At 50.4% G+C, this 15,001-nt stretch overlaps 1 pseudogene; it reads right to left on the bottom strand.

The window, feature by feature from the left end:
- Positions 1-805: 805 nt before the first annotated feature.
- The window catches only part of LOC114688141, a 23,950-nt pseudogene continuing 9,754 nt past the window's right edge, over positions 806-15,001 (bottom strand).

The following is a 15,001-nucleotide window of genomic DNA, read 5'->3' as shown; positions in this document are numbered from 1 at the left end:
CTTCCCTAAAGAAGGCATAATAAACCATGCACACCCCTTGATTTAACCTCAGCTGTTCCTTCGCATTGCTGAGTAATTTAAGGCACTGTGGCTTATTGCTGTACCTTCCTAAACAGATGTTGAGGGTACCAGTCTTTCTTATCATGAACAGTACAGTGAGACAGGTACCTGTCTTGGGGGTAGGTTACTTGAAATGGGGTTGCTGGGTCAAATAACCAGGAGCATTTGTCATTTTGCTAGGTACTGCCAAATTTCCTTGCATAGAGGTAGCTTCTTCTCCCCTCATCCCAAGACATGGCTTCACTGTGTAGCCCTGGTTGTCCTGAAACTCGATCTGTAGACTAGGCTGGCCTTGAACTCACAGAAATTCACCTGCCTTTGCCTCATGAGTGCTGGGATTAAAGGTGTGCACCACCACCTCTCAACTAGCTTCATTTTTAAATTAGTGTGTGTGTGTGTGTGTGTGTGTGTGTGTGTGTGTTTGGCCTGTGTTGGAGCCCATCTAGGTTTCCTGGTGGCTTTATCCAGCAGTCTGCATAAAGAGGATGATTGGACTATGGGCCTGAGTATCAGGTGTTTGGAAGGGTCTGCACTTGGCTGTACCTAGCAAGGGGGAGGTCCTCTGCTCCTCCCCTTTCATTGTCATAAAAAGTCCTTTGGAATAAAGTTCTGGCCTGATGGATTAGGGTGCAGGCCCTCCCGAGGCTCTCCTGTATTTTCTATCTATTTCTCTCCCTCTCTATACTTCTAACTAATATTTCCTGCTGCTCCTACTCAAGAGTACTCTGGGGAAAAGTGGGGGTGGGATGGCCTCCACAGATGGTGCCAGTGAACAGGGACAAAGACAAAAAGAAAATCCAGAGTACTTGGCAAAAGTGAGAGTAAGGATCTGCTGGCTGTTTGGTCTCTCTCCGGGGTTGGGAGGGTTACATTCATCTCTTGTTTGCTGGCGCCTGTGGGGGGCCTCACTTGCTGCGCTGTGAGGCGACTCCCTGAGGGTATTTCTGCTCCTGCTGCTTCACCTGCTGTACAATTTCCCTGATCTTGCGTTGCGCAGTCTGCAGTGGAGAGAGGGAGGGAGGGCACAGGGAAGAGACAATCCCAGTTCTGGGGCCCCCACAGGAAAACAGAGGGCTCCGGACTTGGGAAAGGTTGAGTGCTCGGACCAATCTTACTTCCCCCAGGTCCCTTATGACCACGCTCAACAGCCAGAGGCAGAATTTTTCTTCACTTCACCAAGCCAGCCAGATGCAAGGGGGCGGGGAGAGGAGGATGCACTGGGGTGGGAGGGGGGAACTAGCAGCTTCTAACTCACAGGGAGCAGATGGCCAGGGAGTAGCAGGAGGGGTCAGTGATGGGGCGGAGGCCAAAGGCCCTGCCACTCCCACCTGAGCTCTGATGTGCCCCCTTCCCTCCCCACCTCTTTCCAGAGCACTGGAAAGACCAGGAAAGGGGAGAGACTAGCGCCCTGACAAAGCCCTGAAGAACAGGAGTTCCAACCCTGAGCCACACAGCTTCCCTCGGGCTGAACTCTGCCACTGGCCCAGGCAGCAGTCACAGGAAGCTGGCCACAGAGCAACTGGGAGTCGGATACAAGCACGAGACCACAGGCTGCCCTTCTCCTTTGGCTTCCAGGAGGATCACAGTCGCCCTCTTCTAAAACCCGCCCAGCAAAAAGCATCAAGACAACGAGGCCACATACTGGGCCACATGTCCCTGCAGCGCTGGCTTCTGTGAGTGCAAGGCAGCAGTGACGTGGAGTTCTGGGGAGACCGGGAAGAGAGCAGCAGAATACTAGGTCCCTTTCCTTGATATTCTGAGCCGCCCCTTGGGGACTTCTTGCCCAGCGTCCTGATGTCGTCTTATGTAAAGTCCTCTTTAAGAAAAAACTCCCCCTTCGTTCTCTCTCCTGACTCTTGCCAGAGGTAGAGTGCACCTCCCTCTTTCCCTCTCTCTCCCCCTTTAATAACAAACTGTGTCTGGATGGGGAGGGTAAACTCTCCACCTCTCCACACATCTGCATGGCCGGTCTCCCTCACCCACCAGGGCACCTTGGCCCAACCCGCCAAGGCCTCCCTCGTCACAACACCTTTGTGAGTAGTCACTTTCCACAGTGAAACCTGGCCACCTGGCTGCTCTGCTGGGGGCTGGCTGGACATGTGGCTCCTCAGAGGAAGGATGGGAGGGCAAGCGATGCTAAGCTCCCAACCCCAGCGCATCATGCTAGGAGCCTTGCACCAACAGTTTCCAGTCCCCGAGGTCAGGGGCCAGGGAGGGGTTCCACCGTGTGTGCTGTGTGGTGGTCGGGAAGGGCTTTAAGCACACAGCTACTCGACACAAATACAGTACGTGAACTAGTGGGAAGAGCTGGGCAGGAGGCAGGGCCCTCACAGAATAGTACCTGGCTGGTGAAAAAGTGTCCGATGATCCTGACGATCACTTCTTCATTTTCATCTGGGGTTTGGTCACGAGGCACGATGACTTCTGCGCTTGTCAAGTTCTGGAGCTCGTTTACCTGGAAAGGCAGAGAAGGAAGTGAGTGAGTAACACGACCACCACCCCCAACCCCCCGCCCCCCCCCAGGCCACCCATGAAGCTGAGACTTGGGCTGTGGACGGAGAAGCTAACCGCCCCCTTTCCTTTCTCCTGCCTCAGCTCCTGTGGGTTTGGCTCCAAAGGGCTGAGTGTCAGAGAAATGGGAGTGTAGCCCTAACTCCACGAGGCTCTGCCTCTCAGGCTGAATGCTCCAATTCTGCAGACACTCGTGCGGACTTCTAGTAAGAGCCCAGGTTAGTGACCTCTTCTGGACCTGCTTCCCTGGCTGCTGGCCAGGAGCTATGGCCTCCTCTTGTCTGACTCAGAATAAACCCATCAACTTCCTTCTCCTCCCTCTCCTCACCCCCCCCTTCTTTCCTTCCTTTTCCCCCTCTGCTCCCTTTGGGCCAAGGTTGGCCTTGAACTTGCTCTATAGGCAAGGGTGACCATGCACTTCTATCCTCCACTCTCCGTTTTGCTGGGTTCTACCTGCCCTGGCCCTTGGCATTGATGCTCAGCTCACAGGCAGGGTGAGGGGCTCAGAGGGGCGGCTACCCACAGCTGGGGAGAGAGAGGATTCAGTGACCGCTTCCAGTCTCGGTCTCCAACACTTCAAGTCTGTCGAGCGGTCAGTGTGCGTACCTGGGGTTTGGACTGCACTTGTAGATCCAAGCCAACTATATTCTCTTGTGTATGACTCACCACGTCTAGAACCTGCGATCCCCGACCCCAGTTCCTGCCACTCAACGTCACTTCATCATCACAGGCCCAGAACTGCTCCAGTCACCTCCTCACCAAGTGAGAAAGCCAAATTCTTGTGTCCACAGATAACCTATTGATGTCTAGGGATCAATATTCTTTTCTCTGGGGGGCTGAAGATTGACCCCAGGGTCCCATACTTGATAAGTGCATGCTCTATCGCTGAATTATGCCTCCAGCTCCGGGATCCAGCTGACGTGTGTTACTGAGACCTTCAGACTGAACACATAAATTACACTTTCTCACCCTATTGCTGAGCTAACTCCCCTAGAGCAGATGGCCAGACTTGAGAAAGAACCAGAAAATGGGATGTGCAGTAGGGAGTGAGAGGGCCCCTGGAGACTGTCGTCAGAGAGAGCACAGGGCAGCTGCAGCCTCCGAACTTGGAAACCAGGCAGAGAGGGGTCTCAAACGGGTTCTATCTGCTACATGTGGATGTGAGGGTGGGGGTGGGTGGGATGGGAGATGGCCTTCTTGTCTTGGGATATAAACAGGGCTGGGTGGCATAGTGCTCAGGAATAGGGTGGGCTTGACACCATGGAACTGGGCCCTTAGTGCTAGAGCCCTGCAGAAAATCACCTTTCTGTCCTTGGAATCCCCCTGCCTCATGCATCCTGCACATGCCGGAGCCCAAGTGTGTCAGCCCAAGGCCCTCAGACATGCTGAGAGCGAGCAAAGGAGCTAGTGAGGGTCTGAGGGGAATCGGGCATGGCCAGTGCAGGGAACTCATCCAGGTGAAGGGAGTCGGGAGCCAGCTTACGGTTTTCCCCCCTTTGCCGATCACGCGGCCGGCTGTGGACGAGGGAACACGGATGTGGGCTTCCAGCTTCACCTCTTCTTTGGGGTTAAAGAAGTTTTCTTCCTTCAGCTTCCCAAAGATCCGTCCCTGAGCCTGAAGACAAGATGACTGGTGATCGGGCCACTGTCAGTGCTGTGCAGGAACTCGGAGTCCCAGTGACGGGATGTGTGGGCTTCCCTCCAGGCGTGGGGCAGCTGCCCACCCACCTCAGTTCTACCACCCATCTCAGCCACCACGCTCCACCCACCATCTGTGCACGCTGCCGAGCCTCGTGATCTGCAGGTGACTGCTTCCTCTAAGGAATGTGTGTGTCTAGGCAAGGGCAACGATGAGCCACCAAGACTGCACCTTGTTTTCATATGCCCAGTGTCCGTAAGTGTATGATTGGCTGCATTTGTTTAAGGCATTCTTAACTCCCCTCCACTGTATGCTCAGTTCTCTGGTTACTGAAGGAGGCGACAGGATCTGGTAAGTCTCAACACGCCGCTGCTTTTGTGGTTCTGAGACTCAAACTCATGGCCTTGCACATGCTGGCAAAGTCATCATCTCATCAATGTACTTAGTCGTTAGTATGTTGTGGGACCATCGCCACTATCCAGAATATTCTGGATCCATCTCAGGGATGGGACAAGCCCATAATCCCAACCTTTGGACAGCTGAGGGAAAGAATTGCAGGTTAAGGCCAACCTGAGCAATTTAGTGAGGCCCTGAATCAAAACTGAAAGAAGAGGACTAGGAATGTGGCTCAGTGCTTGCTGCCCCCTATGTGTGAGGCCCTGGGCTCAATCCCCAGGACTGCCCGTCACTCTCAAGCAGCTACGTCTTTCTCTATGGTTTGCTACTGGACACATGTACGTGGAACCATGGCCTCCATGCTCTTATTTCTCTAGGGTCACTCCTCTGTAGCATGCATTGGAGAAATCATTCTCTTTTGTGGACATACCACATTTTGTTTGTTCAGTGCCAAGCTTTTGGTCCCCTGTGATTTTCATTGTAAGAGCTGAACTTTTATAAATTAAAGCACATTTCTGACTTCTTGAAACTCAAGTTTTAACTTTCCTCGAGGAAGGACATCAGACACAGAGCCATGCTCCTCGCAAAAGAACTCTCCCCAACGCTGCTAGAATTCCCTCGCAGACTGCCAGAACTTCCACGACATAAGGCTTCTCCTCTGCACCCATGTTAACGCTCTCAGCTGGAGAAGCCCAAGACGGCCACCCAATCAGAGACATGCTGGAGGCACTGGCCAACTGGGCACCAACAGACACCCTGCCTTGCCATGGAGAGAAGACAGAGCACAGAGGAGAAACGAGGAACCAGGCAGAGTCTGACCCGTGAGCAGCAGAAGGGGAAGTGGACACTAGGCTGGCAAAGCAGCACCTCAACTCCTCTGGGCTGTCTGCCCAGAGCCTGCAGGGCCGGCATGGGCTTTGGTACTGACCTTGAACTGGGCTTCAGGTGGCCCGGTGATGATGACCATCCTTTCACTGACATCCGGACCTTCTGCCGGAGCGATCTGCGGTTTGAGAAAAGGAACATGCTGATGCCAAAGCTCCTGTGCTTGTCGAAGAGCATTAAGAGCATGCCGACACCAGCTGATGACCAGCTCTGCCTCTGAGCGCCACACACAGTGCCACCTCTGCCCTGGGTCTTAGGAAGTCTGACCGTAATTCTCAGTATCAAATATGGGTCTCTGGCTACCCAGGGCCAGTAGTTACTACCTGTCCCTGCAGTGAGCACCCTTCCAGCAACTTGCCTCTTCCCTCAGCCAAGTCCTAAGAGATACAGGCTCTGCCAAACCCCAGGCCCAGAGGGAAGAAAAGGTTAGTCCACAATGCTGTCCAACTGGTATCTAGCTGCTTCCTGCCATGATGAAAATGGACTTTGAACTGTGAGAAAGCCCCAACTGAATGCTTTCTTTTATAAGATCTGCCATGGTGGTCATGGTGTCTCCTCACAGCAACAGAACACGTACTGTGACAGGAGTTGGCACCAGGGAGTGACAGGCCTGACCACGCTGCTTGGGGTGGAATGTGGACTTTGGAACTTTGGATTAGGAAAGCAGTTGAATGCTTTAAGCAGGGCTTAAGGAGCCACTAGCACTAGGAGCATGACGGACAGTGTTGAAGGCAATTTGGACTGTGAAGTCCCAGCTCAAGAAGGTTTAGAGGGGAAGAGTATTAGTAAATGGCCTAGAGACCATTCTTGTGATGTTTGGCAAAATTAAAAAAAAAAAAAAAAAAAAAAAAAAAAGAGCTTTTGCTCTTGTTCCCCCCCCAAAAAAAAAATCTGCCTGAGGCAAAATTGAAGCATTTTTGGATTAATGGCACTGGCAGAGATTTCAAGATAGACTAGCAATGACTCTGTTGTGTGGTTATTAATGGTCACTCTCATGCAGATCTATAATGAAAAGGAGCAAGCTGAGAAAGGGAAAATACAAAATGTACAGTTTGAGGAGAAAAGGAGCACCTGGAAGTGTAATAGAGCTAAGTCTAGTACTCAGGGAGATAAAAAGTTTCAAGAAAAGCCTGATGCTCAATGGAATAAAGGGAGTGGTGAGCTCAGGGCAAGATCCCACCCAGCTAAGCTTCCAACTTGGGAAAAGGAATTAAAGAAAAGTTTAGTCATGAAGAAAACCATCAACAACAGAAAGCTGATGAAAATGTATTTGAATGAGGGGGCCAAGTTCCAGGACCAGCAAACAGAACTTGGCAGCTTCAGCCATGTGGTTCTGGCTTTAGAGTCCAGGATACAAGTCAGGTGCTGTGGACTCTCCCTCCATGGCTAAGAAAAGCTACAGACACCAATGTGCTGGGGCCCAAAGAGGCTATTGTGTGACGCTGTGAAAGTGAAGCCTGGATATCACTGGAGACCCCAAGATGTTGGAGATGCCAGAGTCATGAGGTACCTGCTGAGGAAAGCTGCTCATGGGGAGTGGAACCAGCTCAAGAGAGAGCAGTGTGCTGCAGTCAACAGAGCTGAAAGGAGTTGGAGATCTGAAGAGCACTTTGACGTCAGACATGGAGATGCAGAGTTTGGAGTCTGTCCAGATGGTTTTTAGTCTTGTTTTGATTCAGTATTTCCTCACTATGCTCTCTTTCTTCTCTTTTGGAGTGGTAAAGTATATTCTTTGACATTGTATGTTGGAAGTATGGCACCTGCTTTTTGATTTTGATTTCATAGGGATTATAGTTAAGAGATTGTCATGCATTTCAGAAGACACTTTGAACTTTGGAATTTTAAACAGTGTTGAGACTATAATAGACCACAGGGACTTTTGAAGCTGGACTGAATGCGTTTTTGCATTATGATATGGCTACAAGACCTCAGGGGTCAGAGAGTGGAAAGTGATGGTTTGAATAGGAATGACCTCCAGAGGTTCACATTGGAACGTCTAGGGAACGGCACACTCGTGGAACATTGACTAAGACAAGGTCTTTATTACATTTTCTCCCAGCACATCTCGACTTACTCAAACAAATCTTTAGGGGAGGAAGAGGAAGAGGAAAAAGGAGAAGGTGACAAGAAAATTGAGCTGGACCTGTAGTTCATGTCAGTAGCCCCAGCTGAGGAGGCTGAGACAGGACGGTCATTCGAGACTAGATGTTAGAGGTTAGCTTGACACCACACACACACACACACACACACACACACACACACACACACACACGCACGCACACACACACACCTCTCCTCTCAAAAACAAGTAAATTAAAACTCAATCATCAAATCATGGCAGAATTAAAATTCAATTAATTCAAAGAATTTATTCAAAGTCAAATGAATGGGAAGCACATCAGGAACATAGGGGTGAGGAGCCAGGAGCCACAGGTGAGCACACAATGCGTCGTGCAAGGCCTGACACAATTCTCAGCTCAGCTTCTCTAGAGCACTGGCCCCGCCGAGCACAGTGACAGCAGAGCAGAACACACTCAGGAGGTGGAAGCAGGAGAATCAGGACTTCAAGGTCATCACAGGCGCCAAGGTAAGGTGGCGGTTAGGCTAGGCTATGAGACCAAGTCTCAAGCAAGCAAACAAAAGATAGTGGAACATCGTCCATTACAGGGCCGCTCAGGCAGAAGGAACCCAGGGTCAGGGAGGTGCCATTCCCTCTGCTCTGTGGTATACTGTCTCCAAAGCTCAGAGACCTTCACGCAGAGGTCTGATTCTGTTTTCACCCCATCTAGGCTCTAAGCCAGGGTCTACCCTGGGACTTCAGGGTCCAGTGCTGTGTCCCAGCTTCCTTGGGAACACTCATCCACTGCATGGTGTCACCTGCACTGATCTAGAAAGAAGGACCCCTTCATCGAGACCTCTGGAGACTCCTCTGGCCTTGCTTACTTACTCTGTGGCATGAGGACAAATGGAAGACATAGGTAACCAGTAAGCAAGCTCCCGAGGACCACCCTCCATGGTGGGCTGTTATTGCTTCGTGGTAGCCGCAGCCTGTTCAGGGGATGGAGACTGGGGCAGGCTGGCCCTGAGACAGGTGGCAGGAAGCCCCATCTACTTCAAGATTTACCATTGGCAGAGTCCTGAGAATGCTGTGGAACAATGCCTACAGGACTGATCAGACCTGTGCCTGAACTCCCTTGCTCTTCATTTCCTTGAAGGCGCTAACTGGGAATGACTCTGAAGATCAGTAAGGTTGCTACGGGAGGAGGAGGCCGTGGAGCAGAAACAGGACAATCTGGGCAATTCTCGGCTGTCACACTCTGTAGCTTTGTGGCCATGGGTAGATAGTCAGACCTCCTGGGCTCCATTTCTCATAAGCATTAGCAAATGGGGAAGTTATTGCTGTGGTCAGCAATAGCAGATGGTCAGGATCCTAGAGGTCAATGGAATTTATATCTAAGAGCTAGGCTGCCCACTTAGGTTCCTTGCTCAGTCCCTATTGTCTCTGTGTCTCACTTCTTCCAGTAAAGTGGGGCTTGGATGAAGGAACCCCTCAAAGCTCTTTGGTCCAAATAGTCTCACTGTGGGTTTTCAGCATCTCAGACTACAGCACTGAGCACCAGCAAAGATCTCCTGGATGCAGCCAGCCTGTTCTCATCCCCACTTTCTCCACTGTCTAGGCCAGGATGCTACCTGTGTCAGGCTACTGGGCAAAGAGGACTGCATGTCCGCATCACAGCCGCCCAGTCTAGGCTTCACCCTGTGTGAGTTCGAGTCTCTGACTGCAAGCAGACAGATGCAGGCTGAGGGTGCAGCAAGGTGCAGTTCTTTGCCAATGGGACTGCAGTCCTCATTCTGCACAATTCAGAATGTTCTGGCTTTTCCTGTTTGTTTGTTTATTTTTTTTCTCTGTCATACTTGCTGCGGGAGAAACTCCAGCTCTTAGGGAGAAAGTGTAAGTATTCTTTCTCTCCAAGTCATGAGACTCAGTTTCATAATTCAGGGTTGTCTCATGGTAGCAAATTGTCTTCCACAGCAGTGGGAAGTGTTCCCGGCAGTGTTCAGCATCTCAGCAGAGCTGACAGCTGGGCTTGAAGCAGGCCCATGGCAAACAATCCTTGACAACCGAGAGAGGCAGAATCTGGGGCTAACGGCAGCCAGATCTGCACACACCAATTTTCAAGCCAAGAGGACGTCCCTAGCCTTCTACTCAGTCCTGGCGTCCTAACAGGTGATGCCATCAGCTCTTGTCTGCCCATGATTTTATCAGCACCTTCCAGAAAGTTCTTCATTCAATTTGTTTTCTCATAGTCTGTAAGTCTTTGAAGCATAGACTAATGCTGTGGGATGGTCTGTATGTCAAATTGCTCTGATTGGCCAATAAATAAAACACTGATTGGTCAGTGGCTAGGCAGGAAGTATAGGCGGGACTAACAGAGAGGAGAAAAGAAAGAACAGGAAGGCAGAAGGAGACACTGCCAGCCACCATGACAAAAAGCATGTGAAGATGCCGGTAAGCCACGAGCCACATGGCAAGGTATGGATTTATGGAAATGGATTAATTTAAGCTATAAGGACAGTTAGCAAGAAGCCTGCCACGGCCATACAGTTTGTAAGCAATATAAGTCCCTGTGTTTACTTGGTTGGGTCTGAGAGGCTGTGGGACTGGCGGGTGACAAAGATTTGTCCTGACTGTGGGCAAGGCAGGAAAACTCTAGCTACAGACTAATGACGCACCGGTGCGCTGAGTGCTAGCACAAATGCTCCTTCCACTCGAGCGCATCCCCTCAGCTGGGGTGGTGGGATCTTCAGCCTTCTTTTATCCTCTGAGAAGAGGGGACAATGCCAATCCTCAGAGGACCTGGTTTGGTCAGTACTAGTATCTCTCTTCTAACATAGTTGTTTGGTGGAACTGGAAAGGACTATGATGAAGAATGGGAGCAGACAGGAAGGGTCCTGGAAATACATTCTGCAGATTCTCTTTTTGGGTGGTATAAGAACTGTCTGGCACTGACCAGAGGAGACCAAGGGGACAGGCAGCTGGCAGCAATGATCTTACCTTGATAGAGGCACCAGCAAATCGAGCCAGCTGTTTGATGTGCACCCCCTTTTTCCCCGATGATAGCACCCACAGCCTGGGTTGGGATGAAGAGATTCACAGTCTCCTGCTCTGGGTACTAGAAAAGAACATGTGCGTACTGTTATGCTCACTGGGCACCTCACAGCCCAGCCCAGTACCTTAAGAGTATGGGAAGGCCTCACTACCCAGGGAGATGGCCAACACGGCATGGTGGATCTTCGTGTGACCTGGTGCTCTCTACATGAACCCAAGCGGGATTGCATGAGCCTACAACCCCTCTGGGTCTGTGTTTGCTGGGCACAAGCAGCCTGGGTTCTCTGACATACACAGATTTGATATGTATGTTTCCTGTGCCTTCATCCAAGACCAAAATGGTTGTGGTGGCTCAGTGGATTAAAAAGTGCTTGTCACGCAAGCCTGATGGTCTGATCCCTGGAACCCATGGTGGGAGGAGACATTTTCTGAAAGTTGACCTGGCCAGCCAAACACACCTGCCCACGGACAGAGGGACAGCTGTCCAGTCCCTCCATAACTAGAAATACCATTTCACAAGACGGCTCACCCTGCTGTGCCCAGGCCCCATGGCCGAGTACCCAGGGAGGTGGGCAAGCCACTTGTCCCTGGAAATCCCCGAGGAAAGACAGTGGCTCTTAGGTCAGGCTGTCAATGGTTCTTATGGGAGTGCTGTGTCTTCAGGGTCAGACTTTGATTAAAGAACACCAACAAGAAAAAAAAGGTGTGGTGTGGTGTGGTGTGTGCCTATGCACACGTTCATGGGCACACGCACACATTGGAGGCCCGAGGTTGATGCTGCCGTCTTCCTCACCCACTCTCTCCCTTAGCTTTGACACAGAGAATCCTATGGAACCTGGCCAGTGAGATCCAGGGGTCCCATCACTACTTCCTCAGCACTAGGAGCACCACCGCACCTGGCTTTTATGTGGGTGCTGAGGATTTGAACCCAGGTCTGCATGTTTGTATGGCAAGTACTGTGCCAACTGCGCCACATCCCTTGCCTACTTGAAACTTTTCTTTAGCTTATTAATATTTGCTAACTGGTTTTCTTTGTGTTTTTAATAATTTTTAAAAGAGTGTGAGTGAGTGTGTGTATGTGTGAGAGAGAGAGTGAGTGTGTGTGTGTGTGTGTGTGTGTGTGTGTGTGTACATGTATGTAAGTGCAGGTGCCTATGAAGGCTAGAGACACTGGATCCCCTGGAGTTACACGTGACCGTGAATCACCTGATGTGGGTGCTGGCATCTCCAGTCCTCTGAAGAGCAGTGTGCACCCTTAATGACTGAGCCATAGCTCTAAGTCTTTGGCTCTTTAAGGAAGGATTTTACACTGTGTGTAGCTTAGGCTGGCAGGAAACTCACTACACAGCCCAGGCTGACCTCAAACTCAATCCTTTCACCTCCCACTCCCAGGATCACCTAAGAGGCCACACAGTCGAGGAGGCTCCCCAACGCTGAGTGTGAAGCAGGGTGGCTTGGTGCTTACATTCTGAGCTGTATCCTTCTGGGACAGCCTAGAGCCACAGTGACCGGTCACACTGTAACCAGTCACTGGCCTGTTCACCGGGGCCATGTGGGGCAGCTGTGGAGCAGGAAGAATGGTGGCCGGGGCAGGTTTGAGGGGCACTTATGGAGTGATGATGCGGGAATGGGCCGAAATGGTGATGAGGGTACAGACTGGAGAAGTATCCGGAGTGGGTCTGCATATCAATGAGACGTTCAGTGAGTCAGGTGTCCGTTTCCATGCAGCACATGTGCTCTGTGAGCCAACACCACCGTCCCATCTACAAACTTGTGCCTTTGTGTCTCTAATCCCTGAACCCTTGACAAGGTGTCACCTGGTTGCAACAGGCCCCGGGCCGCAGCTTCTAAGATGAGCCTTGCTCTCTAGGCATTCAGCCCAGTCCCACTGCTTAGACCCGCCTTTCAGTGAGGACAGGGCTCGTGGCTCCTGTTCCATGGGGGAATGACAAGTTGTGTATTACAAGCACAGAGAATCCTGGGGACAAAAGCCAAGAGTTATTCAGAACAAGCAAATGTGATCTTGGGAAGACGGAGCAGTTAACTGCATCAGAGAGTCCCAGAGGAACAGAAGCTCAGTGTGGAGAAACTGAGAGCGTCAGTAAGAGAGAGGGAGCAGACAGACAAAGACATCGTGTGCAGATGTGAAGAGGAGAGTCAGGAGGGCAGATGTGGACTCACGACGCAGAGCTAGCTATGAAGAAATCACAGTTGAAGCAGTAGCTACTTTTTAATTGAATACCTGCAGTATAGCAGGGACTATGATATTCTACATCTATTTATAAATTCTTAACCTGCATAGTGATAACATACCCGAGTTCGTAGTCTTCTGGGTAGGACACTTACTAAGTGAGCAAAGCTGTGTTAATTATGTCTTACATAAGGTCATGTAAACTGTTACCACCAGCAAGACGGTGGCAGGTGCGGAGCACCAAGGCACACAGCCCTGCCCGACAGAGGGCCATGTGGATGAAGCTTGGAGCCCGAGGACAGCTGAGGCCCCGAACACATTTCAGGGTGATGTGTGTGTCTTCCACCGTCTGCATCTCCAGCTAGACTCAGCTCCAGATTAAGATCCACTTGTGATTTCTTACCAACAAAACCAACTCTTCTTTTGAGCTCAGAGAGAAAAGATGAGTGCTTCCCAGGTTCTAGGGAAGGGCCACAGCTGCGGGCGACATCAGGGCTCTTGCTCTGGTTGAACTGAAGAGACTGCAGTGATGTCTCTGCCCACAAGAGGGCGCCACCAGACTGGGATCCCAGGAAAGCCTCACGTTTTGAAGGTGGGCCAAGAGGGAGCTGCATCTTTTTGAAAACTCTCTGGGAAGCACAGGGACTCCAGCCCTTTCTCTGTGCAGGTTCCTGTTCTGGGGTGCGGCTAGTAGGCACAGGGGAGACGATTCCTGTAGCTTTTTTGCTCAAGGCTCTAACCAAGGGAATTGGGGCCTCTGCCTGCCTCTGGCCCCAAGCATTATTCCTTCAGTTCTCATAGCAAAAGTGATTCCTGTAAATTGTGATTCTAACACCCATGCAAGGCCAAGATCTAGAGCACAGCTTGTATTCCAAGTCCTCAGGGTCCTAACATGAACACGGCCCAAATCAGAACCATCCTGGGACAACGAAGAGATTTTTAAATAAGCTATAAAAGGGTGATGAGGACAGATTCCTTTTATCCGTAAGTCAGAGCCGCAGGATTGCTAGAAGGACAGAATTCTTTCTCAGCAACCAGGAAGTCATTTCTAGATGAGACTCGGACCTAATCGAGTCTGAATCTCTAGCTCTTTTACAAAGTGGACCATTTTTTCAAAGCTTTCTGAGTCCACCCAGACTCAAATGCCTGCATCTGATTGTGTTTGACCATCCACTCACTCACTCACAAGCTTTTGAGCACCCATGTGGGAGACCTTATTTTAGGAGACAGGGACACAAGGGACTTATGGTCTATGTGGGAGACAAATGCAGAAAAGAATTTCAGAGAAGTCTTCAGACATTGACCACAAAGACGGAATGAACAAGCAGCCCAGGGCAGCAACTCCGGCTGGGCCTGGAGACTCCAAGACCAAGATCACACATGGCCCTGGGCAAGAAGTATGTGGAGCAGTGGGGTTCCTAGAAGGTCAGGCCAGGATACGTTGGCCTCTTTGAAATTTAGACAGAAGGCTAGCATGGCAAATACAAAGGCGTTTGGAAGGGCATAAGGAGAAGGCAGGGGGTTGAGATCATGCCTTGTAGACCTGGTCCAGATGTGGACTGACCTCAAGAACATCTGTGAGCCAAAGAGTGTGAACCGTTTCAAGTACGAATGAGTATTTATCTACAATGAAGTCGGTGTCTGTGTCCTTTCTCTTCCCATCTCCCCTTGCTAAGGTGGCGGTGACGGTATCCAATAGAAAGGGATAAATTGTTTCCTCTGGTGATTGATATATATATATATATATATATATATAGATAGATAGATAGATAGATAGATAGATATAGATAGATATAGATATATATAGATATATATAGATATATAGATATAGATATAGATATAGATATAGATATTGGTTTCTTGAGACAGGGTTTCTCTGTGTTTGGTGCCTGTCCTGGATCTCACTCTGTAGACCAGGCTGGCCTCAAACTCACAGAGATCCACCTGCCTCTGCCTCCCAAGTGCTGGGATTAAAGGTGTGTGCCACCACTGCCCGGCATATTCTTTTTTTTTTAAATGGTTTTATCAAGACAGGATTTCTCTTTGTAGCCCTGGCTGACCTGAAACTCACTCTGTAGACCAGGCTGGCCTCGAACTCACAGAAATTCATCTGCCTCTGCCTAAGTGTGGGAATTAAAGGCATGCACCACCACTGCGTGGCTCACTCTTATTTTCTTAATAAGGGTTGCAGACTTTCACTTTTCCGTTT

This window comes from Peromyscus leucopus, chromosome 12 (assembly GCF_004664715.2).
Source record: "Peromyscus leucopus breed LL Stock chromosome 12, UCI_PerLeu_2.1, whole genome shotgun sequence".
Taxonomy (NCBI): Eukaryota; Metazoa; Chordata; class Mammalia; order Rodentia; family Cricetidae; genus Peromyscus; species Peromyscus leucopus.
Note: the sequence above shows the minus strand (reverse complement) of the source record. Positions and strands in the feature narration are given on the sequence as shown.